Raw genomic sequence first — 10,595 nt, forward strand, 5'->3', positions numbered from 1 at the left:
GCAGTGGCTAGAGGCCCTGGCATGCTCTCTCCCTCTCTCTCTTTCTCTCTCCCCCACCCCCCCCCTCTCCCTCCCTTTTCCCCCTCACCCCGTCCCTCCCTTCCTCCATCCATCCTCTACCCCCTTTTACCTCCCTCTACCTCCCTCTCTCCTGGGAATGGTGCTGCACGCCTTTAATCCTAGCACTCGGGAGGTAGAGGTAGAGTTAGAAGGATCGCAGTAAGTTCGAGGCCAGTCTGAGACTACATAATGAATTCCAGGTCATCCTGGGTTAGAGAGAGACCCTACCTTAAAAAAAATGGGGGTGCTAAAGAGATGGGTCAGTGGTTTAGGCACTTGCTTGCAAAGTCTGTCAGCTGGGGTTTGACTCCCCAGTACCCACATAAGGCCAGCTGCAGAGTGATGCATGCATCTGGAGTACATTTGCAGTGGCAGGAAGCACTTGCACCTTCCCCCTCCCCCCCTCTCTCTTTGCAAATAATAAAAATATTTTAAAAACAGGGCTGGAAAGAGTGCTTAGTGGTTAAGGCACTTGCCTGTAAAGCCAAAAGACCCAAGTTCAATTCTCCAGGGCCCATGTAAGCCAGATGCACAAGGTGGCATGTGTCTGGAGTTCATTTGCAGGGCTGAAGGCCCTGGTGTACCCAATAGCTATCTCTCTCTCTCTCTCTCTCTCTTCCTCTTTCTCAAATAAATAAAAATTAAAAATATGTTTTAGCTGGGCGTGCTGGCACACGCCTTTAATCCCAGCACTCGTGAGGCAGAGGTAGGCGGATTGCTGTGAGTTAGAGGCCACCCTGAGACTCCATAGTGAATTCCAGGTCAGCCTGGGCTAGAGTGAGACCCTACCTCGAAAAGAAAATATATATATATGTGCTTTAAAAATGCAACAAAGGCTGAGAGATGGCTCAGCAGTTAAGGTGCTTGCCTGCAAAGCCTAAGGACCCAGGTTTCATTCTCCAGGTCCCACATAAGCCAGATGCCCATGTTGGCACATGTGTCTGGAGTTCATTTGCAGTTGTTAGAGGCCCTGGTGTGCTCATTCTCTCTCTCCCCTCTCCTGTCCCAAATAAATAAAATCAGAAAAAAAAATTAAAAATGCAACAAAGCCGGGCATGGTGCCACATGCCTTTAATCCCAGCACTTGGGAGGCGGAGGTAGGAGGATCGTTGAGAGTTTGAGGCCACCCTGACACTACATAATGAATTCCGGGTCAGCCTGAGCTAGGCTGAGACCCTACTATAGGAAACCAAAAAAATAAAATTAAAAAATTAAACTGCAACAAAAACCCATCAGAAGCATATCAAAAAATCAAAGAGAGAACAGAATTAGAGAATTCATGGTGTTTTTTTTTTAATGTATATTAACACATTCAAGCTTTTCAAAAAAGTATTTGCACATGTATACAGAGCTCACCAGGGTCTCTTGCTACTACAAAAGAACTCCAGATACACTACTTTGGGTCTGGCTTTACATTGGTGCTGGAGTATTGAACCTGGGCTGACAGGTTTTGCAAGCAAGTGCCTAGAACTGCTAAGCCATCTCCCCAGCTCACAAAAAGAGCTCTTGATCCTCACAATCCAATGAATAGCCCAAGAGACAATGCTGCGTTGGTTCCCGGGTTTTGTTGCTGCTGTGTTTTGTTTTGTTTTTCTTTTGTAACAGGGCCTGACTAATGTAGTCCAGGCTGGCATCAAACTCCTGATCTTCCTGACACAGCCTCCTGAGAGCTAGAATTGTAGGCATGAGTCCAGAGGCTCCCTGTTTCTGGACCCACAGATAATGCCGTGAGAGTTGATGGGAACACAATAAATGAGGGATGCAGAGCAATGGGCTTTTCCCTTTTATGTATGTAGGAAGAAGGCCGCTTTCTCTCTCTGGGAAAGAGGAGGGACTTTTATTGCCTGGTGCAAGTTTGAAAAAAAACTCTTAGTTCCTATCTATTGTGGTCTGATTCAGGTGTCCCCCATAAATTTAGGTGTTCTGAATGCTAGGTTCCCAGCTGATGGAGATTTGCGAACTAACACCTCTTGGAAGAAGTGTATTGTTGGGGACAGGCTTATGGGTGTTATAGCCAGTGTCCCCTTGCTAGTGTTTCGCACAGTCTCCGGTTCCAGTTGTCCACCTGATGTGAACCAGGGGATGAGGTCCACCCTCTGCTCATGCCATCATTTTGCCATCATGGAGCTTCCCCTTGAGGCTGTAAGCCAAAACAGACCTCTTTTTCCCACAAGCTGCTCTTGGTTGGGTGATTTCTACCAGCAATGTGAACCTGACTGCAACACTATCCTAACGTGTTGGGACATAAATAAAATTACCCCTTGGTAATTAAAAAAAAAAAAATCTTTATTTTTATTTATTTATTTGAGAGAGAGAATGAGGCAGAGAGGGAGAAAGAGAAGGGGCATGCCAGGGCCTCCAGCCACTGCAAACAAACTCCAGATGCATGTGTCCCCTTGTGCATCTGACTTATATTGGTCCTGGGGAATCGAATCGAGGTCCTTTGGCTTTGCAGGCAAATGCCTTAACCACTAAGCCATCTCTCCAGCCTGCCCCTTGGTAATTTTGACAGTTGGGGAAATTGGTTCCAGGACCACCCAATAATGCCAAAATCTGAGGATGCTTACATCCCTTAGATACAATAGTGTAGTATAGGCACAAAAATTACATATATTCTCCCATATACCTTAGCCCCCCTCCTCATAGGATCTCCCTCTTCCTAGCTGAATTGGAGTTCACGATGTAGTCTCAGGCTGGTCTCGAACTCACAGTGATAGATCTACTTCTGCCTCCTGAGCAGTGCTGGGATTAAAGGCGTGCACCACATGGTCAGCTTCCAACATGCTTTTTAACTAAGCGCCTTTAACCACTGAGCCATTTTCCCAGCACCTGTTATATTTTTCTTTCAAGACAAAGTCTCATGTACCCAAGGCTGGTTTCCAACTTGCTATGTAGCCAAGGGTAACCTTGAGCTCCTGTTCCTCCTGCCTTCACCTCCTGAGTGCTGGGATTATAGGCGTGAACCATCACGTCTGGTTTATGGAATACTCTGTCAAATGGGTCACATCTCTATCTCCATCCTATATACTGTCAATCATGTCTAGATGATTTGAAGTACCTATTAAGTGTAAATGCTGAGCAAATAATTGTTAGGCTCTAGCATTTAAGAAGTGACAAGAAAAATGCCTTAACTAGGGCTGGTGGTGTAGGTTTGTAATCCCAGCTACTCGGGAGGCTGAGACAGAAGGATGGTCACTTTAAACCCATCTTGGGAAATTTAGTGAGACAATGTCTCAAAATTAAAAATTAAAGGGTGGGGGCTGGAGAGATGGCTTAATGGTTAAGGCACTTGCATGCGAAGCCTAAGGACCCAGGTTCAATTTTGCAGATCCCATGTAAACCAGATGCACATGGTGGAGCATGTATCTGAAGTTTGTTTGCAGTGGCTAGAGGCCCTGGTGTGCCCATCCTCTCTTTTTCTCTCTCCTTCTCTCTGTCTCAAATAAAAATAAATTAAAAAAATAAAGGGTGGGCTGGAGAGATGGCTTAGCAGTTAAGGAGCTTACCTGTGAAGCCCAAGTACCCAGGTTCGATTCCCCAGAATCCACGTAAGCAAGATGTATATGGTGGCACATGTGTCTGGAGTTCTTTGCAGTGGTTAGAGGTCCTGGTGCACCCATTCTCTCCCTCTCAAATAAATAAATTAATTAATTTAATTAAAGAGGCTGGTACTGGGTATAGTGGCACATGCCTTTAATACCAGCACTTGGGAGGCAGAGGTAGGAGGATCACCCATAGTTTAACTACATAGTGAATTCCAGGTCAGCGTGGGCTAGAGCGAGACCCTACCTCGAAAAACCTAAAAGTAAAAAAGAAAGCAGGAAAATAGGATGCATGAATTCAAAACTGTCTGTACATGTTCAGTACAGACACAACTTGTTTTCAAGATAATTTTTTTTTTTTTTTTAGGTAGGGTCTCACTCTAGCCCAGGCTGAACTGGAATTCACAATGTAGTCTGAGGGTGGCCTCAAACTCTCAGTGATCCTCCTGCCTCTGCCTTCTGAGTGCTGGAATTAAAGGCGTGCGCCACCACACCTGGCGCTCAAGATAATTTTTTTGTTCATTTTTGTTTATTTATTTGAGAGCGACAGAGAGAGAGAGAGAGAAAGAGGCAGATAGATAGAGAGACAATGGGCACGCCAGGGCCTCCAGCCACTGCAAATGAACTCCAGATGCCTGCGCCCCCTTGTGCATCTGGCTAACGTGGGTCCTGGGGAATCAAGCCTCGAACTGAAGTCCTTAGGCTTCACAGGCAAGCGCTTAACTGCTAAGCCATCTCTCCAGCCCTCAAGATAATGTTTTAATGCTACATTAGAAATGAGGTAATTCAAGGCCACCCTGAGACTACATAGTGAATTCCAGGTCAGCCTGAACTAGATTGAATGAGACCCTACCTCGAAAAGCCAAAAAGAAGAAAGAAAAAAGAAAAAAGAAGAAAAAGAAATGAGATGAAAATGTGAGATGCTGCAAAGGCATGCAGCTTTGTTATATGGAAACAGCAGAGGCACATTTTGTAGGTGAAAACTAGTTTGCCCTGTAGAGGGCACAAGGACCACACACTACCAAGGTCATCAATGATGAGATCATGGACAGCGCCTGCCACTGCAAGTTAAAGCTGTATTAATTAACCTTTTTGTTTTTGTCTTTTTCCAACGTAGAGTCTCACTCCAGTCCAAGCTGATCTGGAACTCACTCTGCAGTCCCAGGCTGGTTAAATTAGCCTTTTGAAATAGCTTAGGGGCCGGGAAGGTAACTCTGAGGTTAAAGGCACTTGCTTGTAAGGGTTGCCAATCTGTATGTGTTCACAGCAGTCTTTGGGCTGGAGAGATAGCTTAGCAGTTAAGGCACTTGCCTGCAAAGCCAAAGGACCTTGGTTCGATTCCCCAGCACCCATGTAAGCCAGATGTATAAGGTGGCACATGCATCTGGAGTTCATTTGCAGGGGCTGAAAGTCCTGATGTGCCCATTCTCTCTCTCTCTCTCTCTCTCTCTCTAGTAAATAAATAAATAAAAAGTAAACAAAGAGCAATTCCTCTCTCTGCCTTAAAAAAAAAGTCTTTAAAACCCAAGCCACCAACATAAGCCAGACACAGAAAATGGTGCAAGAGTCTGGTGATCATTTGCAGTGCCAAGATGCACTGGTACACTCACCCACACATTAAGTAAATAAGTATAAAAGCATATAATTTCATTAGGATCTCACCTTTGTTTAAAAACAAAATTTTTTTATTTATTTATTTTTTTTTTGGTTTTTTGAGGTAGGGTTTTACTCTAGTCCAGGTTGACCTGGAATTTGCTATGTAGTCTCAGGGTGGCCTTGAGCTCACAGTGATCCTCCTACGTTTGCTTCCTGAGTGCTGGGATTAAAGGTGTGGGCCACCTTGTCTGGCTTAAAAACAAAAAATCTAACCCACCAGGCATGATGGCACATGCCTTTAATGCACTAGGGAGACAGAGGTAGGAGGATCAACAAGAGTTCGAGGCCACCCTGAGACTACATAGCGAATTCCAGGTCAGCCTGAGCTAGAGCTAATACCTCAAATTAAATAAATCTAAAAATAGGGCTGCAGAGTTTGTGCTTGCTTGCAAAGCCTACCTGCCAGGGTTTGATTCCCCAATACACACAAAAAGATAGATTGCACAAAGCAATGCATGCATTTGGATTTCATTTACAATGGCAAGAGGCCTTGGTATTCTCTTTCTCTCTGTGTTTTTGCAAATGAATAAATAAAAAAATTTAAAAAAATAAAAATGAGCCCATATTACTAACACCTTTAGTCATAGCACTTGGGAGGTTGTAGTAGGAGGATCACCATGAGTTCAAGGCCAGCCTGGGTCTTATAGAGTGAGTTCTAGGTTAGCCTGGGCTAGACTGAGACCATGCTTCAAAAAAAAACCCAAAACACAAAATAGGACCAGAGAAATTGCTTAGTGGTTAAGGAGCTTGCCTGCAAAGCCAAAGGACCAGTTTGGATTCCCCAGGACTTACGTAAGCCAGATGCATCTAGAGTTCATTTGCTGTGGTTAGACGCCCTGGCACACCCATTCTCTCCCTTTCCCTCCTCCCCCTCTTTGTCTTTCTCTCTCAAATAAATAAATAAATTTTAAAAATGAAAATCTAAAAATAACTAAAAGAGCCAACTTATCTTTTTCTGTGTATGACTTGTCATCTCTGTAACCAACTGCATTATATATTTTTATTATTTTTTTATAATGCAATTTTGCATTATAATTCCTCTAGACATATTCCTATTAGCTAGGCTTCTGCATGGGACCTTGTTTATTTCCTCTGAAGTAAAACTCGTTCTCTTGTATACAAGGGCTCCCTCACATTTACTGAGATTTTCCTGCTTTCCAAAGTCATAAGCTTATACTTCTCTGACAATGACAAGTCTTTTTCTTTTTTTGTTTTGTTTTTTCAAGGTAGGGTCTCACTCTAGCTCAGGCTATCTTGGAATTTGCTATGTAGTCTCAAGGTGGCCTCGAACTCTCAGAGATCCTTGTACCTCTGCCTCCTAAATGCTGGGATTAAAGGCCTGTGCCACCACACCAGGCTCTGACAATGACAATTCTATCCTTAACTCACACACTTACACATTCATTTCAGCAGATCCAATTCCAAATTGCTTCAAATTCCTCCTAAGTCTCCTGGCCAGTACCTGTTGTCACACCTTTAATGACCTTTTTAATTCTTCTTTTTCTTCAATTGTTTTTATTAACATCTTCTATGATTATAAAAAAAAAAATCGGGCTGGAGAGATGGCTTAGCAGTTAAGCGCTTGCCTGTGAAGCCTAAGGACCCCGGTTCGAGGCTCGGTTCCCCAGGTCCCACGTTAGCCAGATGCACAAGGGGGCGCACGCGTCTGGAGTTCGTTTGCAGAGGCTGGAAGCCCTGGCATGCCCATTCTCTCTCTCCCTCTTATCTGTCTTTCTCTCTGTGTCTGTCGCTCTCAAATAAATTTAAAAAATAAAAATAAAAAAAAAATCTCATGGTAATGCTCTTCCTCCTCCCATTTTCCCCTTTGAAACTACATTCTCCATCATATACCCTCCCCCTCTCAATCAGTCACTCTTTTATTTTGATGTCATGATCTTTTCCTTCTATTATGATGATCTTATGTAGGTGATGTCAGGCACTGTGAGGTCATGGATATCCAGGCCATTTTGTGTCTCAGGGGAGCATGTTGTAAAGAGTCCTACCCTTCCTTTGGCTCTGACATTCTTTCCACCACCTCTTCCGCTATGGACTCTGAGCCTTGGAAGGTGTGATAGAGATATTGTGGTGCTGAGCACTCCTGTCACTTCTTCTCAGCACCATGATGCCTTCTGAGTCATCCCAAGGTCGCTGCCATCTGGAAAGAGAAGATTCTCTACCCAAAGTGAGAGTAGCATTAATATAAGGGTGTGAACATTAAGAGAAGTGCTTACTGGGCAGTTTGATAGGCATTTAGTCAGACAGCAGCAGACGTTACACACGTAGGGCTCATGACTACCCCTGTTTTAAGTTTTCAGTATCATCCCAGCATGTGGGAGATAGAGGCAAAAGAATCAGGAGTTCAAAGCCATCTTCAACTCTGAATGGAGTTTGAGGCCAGCCTGAGTTACGTGATATCGTCACAAAAGAACCCAAAATCCACAGATATTTTTTAACCCATAGACACATGAAATAGCAGCAATAGTAGAGTTTTAGGAATAGATGCTTTTGGCTTTTTTTTTTTAATTTTCTGATTTATTTTTATTTATTTAATAGAGACACAGAGAGAGAATGGGCTCACCAGGGCCTCTAGCCACTGCAAATTAATTCCAGACACATGTGCCACCTTGTGCATCTGGCTTGTGTGGGACATGGAGAATCGAACCTTGGTCCTCAGGCTTCACAGGCAATCGCCTTAACTGCTAAGCCATCTCTCCAGCCCACTTTTGGCTTTTTTTTTTTTTTAATAATTTTATTTATTTGTTTGAGAGTGACAGACACAGAGAGAAAGACAGATAAGAGGGAGAGAGAGAATGGGCGCGCCAGGGCTTCCAGCCTCTGCAAACGAACTCCAGACGCGTGCGCCCCCTTGTGCATCTGGCTTACGTGGGCCCTGGGGAACCAAGCCTCGAACCGGGGTCCTTAGGCTTCACAGGCAAGCGCTTAACCGCTAAGCCGTCTCTCCAGCCCACACTTTTGGCTTTTTAATAAAACTCACTCACCGCTAAGCCGTCTCTCCAGCCCACACTTTTGGCTTTTTAATAAAACTCACTCACCTGTGAAGCCTAAGGACCCCGGTTCGAGGCTTGGTTCCCCAGGTCCCACGTTAGCCAGATGCACAAGGGGGCGCACGCGTCTGGAGTTCGTTTGCAGAGGCTGGAAGCCCTGGCGCGCCCATTCTCTCTCTCCCTCTTATCTGTCTTTCTCTCTGTGTCTGTCACTCTCAAACAAATAAATAAAATTATTAAAAAAAAAAAACTCACTTTCAGAGTGAATTAGGCCAGCCTCTCTGTCCTCTATCCTCTTCAATGAGTTGTTCCATACACTCATAATACAGTGAGATTGACACATTCTACATTCCATCTTAGGGTCTCCTGATATTCTAAATTATTTTTTTGTTTTGTGCTTTTAAAAAATAATTATTTAGCCGGGCGTGGTGGCGCACGCCTTTAATCCCAGCACTCGGGAGGCAGAGGTAGGAGGATTGCTGAGAGTTCGAGCCCACCCTGAGACTACAGAGTGAATTTCAGGTCACCAGAGTGAGACCCTACCTTGAAAAACCAAAAAAAAAAAAAAAAAAATTATTTAGGGCTGGAGAGATGGTTTAAAAGTTAAGGCATTTGCCTGCAAAGCCAAAGGACTCAGGTTCAATTCCCCAGGACCCACATAAGCCAGATGCACAAGGTGGCACATGCACCTGGAGTTCATTTCCAGTGGCTAGAGGCCCTGGCATGCCCATTCTCTCTCTCTCTGTCTGTCTATCCCTCTCTCTCTTTCTCTGCCTTTTTCAAATAAAAATTTTAAAACTAACGAAGAAAAAGTATTTATTTAGCTGGTTGTGGTGGTGTACATCTTTAATCCCAGAACTCAGGAGACAGAGATAGGAGGATTGCCATGAGTTCAAGACTACCCTGAAACTACATAGTGAATTCCAGGTCAGCCTGGGCTTGAATGAGACTTATCTCAACCCCCCTCCAAAATTTTATTTATTGATTGATTCATTCATATAGAGTATGGGTGCATCAGGTCCTCCTGCTGTTGCAACCAAACTTCAGACACATATGCCATTTTGTGCATCTGGCTTTATGTGCGTATTGAGGAATTGAACCAAGGTGAGCAGACTTCTAAAGCTAGGTCCTTGAACTACTGAGCCATCTCCCCAGCTCTTTTTTGTGCTTTCGAGGAAAGGTCTCACTCTAGCCCAGGCTGGCCTTGAAATCACAGCAATCTTCTTACCCTTTAATCCAAGCACTTGGGTGGATGAAGTAGGAGGATCACTGTGAGTTTGAGGTCAGCCTGGAACTACAGAGTGAATTTTTTTTTTTTTTTCCTGAGACAGGGTCTTACATTGTAGTCTAAGATGACCTGAAACTTACTATCTAGCTCAGGGTGGCCTTAAAGTCTTGGCAATCCCCCTGCTTCCCAAGTGCTAGAATTCTTTGCTCATAAAGAATTTTTTTTGAAAGAGGAACCCTTCTACACTGCTGGTGGGAATGCAATCTGGTCCAGCCATTGTGGAAATCAGTGTGGAGGTTCCTAAAACAACTAAAGATTGATGTACCATATGACCCAGCTATAGCACTCCTAGGCATATATCCAAAGGACTCGTCTCATTTCCTTAGAAGTACGTGCTCAACCATGTTTATTGCTACTCAATTTATAATAGCTGGGAAATGGAACCAGCCTAGATGTCCCTCAACTGATGAGTGGATAATGAAGATGTAGCACATTTATACAATGGAGTTCTACTCAGCAGTAAAGAAAAATGAAGTTATGAAATTTGCAGAAAAATAAATGGACTAAGTGAGGTAACCCAGGCCCAGAAAGCCAAACGCCACATGTTCTCTCTCATATGTGATTGGGCTTCTGTGTGAGAAGGAAAATACTTAGTAGCAGAGGCCAGTAAGTTAGAAAGGAGACATAAAGGGTAGAGAAAGGAAGGGAGGAGGATACTTAATAGGTTGGTATTGTATATATGTAAGTACAATGATTGAGATGGGGAGGTAATATGATGGAGAATGGAATTTCAAAGGGGAAAGTGGGGGGGGGAGTGGGAGGGAATTACCAGGGGATATTTTTTTATAATCATGGAAAATGTTAATAAAAACTTTAAAAAAAGAGTTTTTTTTTGAGGCAGAGTATTGGGGAATTGAACTCAGGCTTTGCAAGCAAGTTCCTATAGCCATGGAACCATTTCTCTGGCCCTTAATTATTTTTATTTTTATTTTTCCGAGGTAGGGTCTCACTAGCCCAGGCTGACCTGGAATTCACTATATAATCTCAGGGTGGCCTTGAACTCACAGCAGTCCTCCTACCTCTGCTTCCCGAATGCTGGGATTA

Source organism: Jaculus jaculus, chromosome 13 (genome assembly GCF_020740685.1).
Source record: "Jaculus jaculus isolate mJacJac1 chromosome 13, mJacJac1.mat.Y.cur, whole genome shotgun sequence".
In the NCBI taxonomy this organism is placed as follows: Eukaryota; Metazoa; Chordata; class Mammalia; order Rodentia; family Dipodidae; genus Jaculus; species Jaculus jaculus.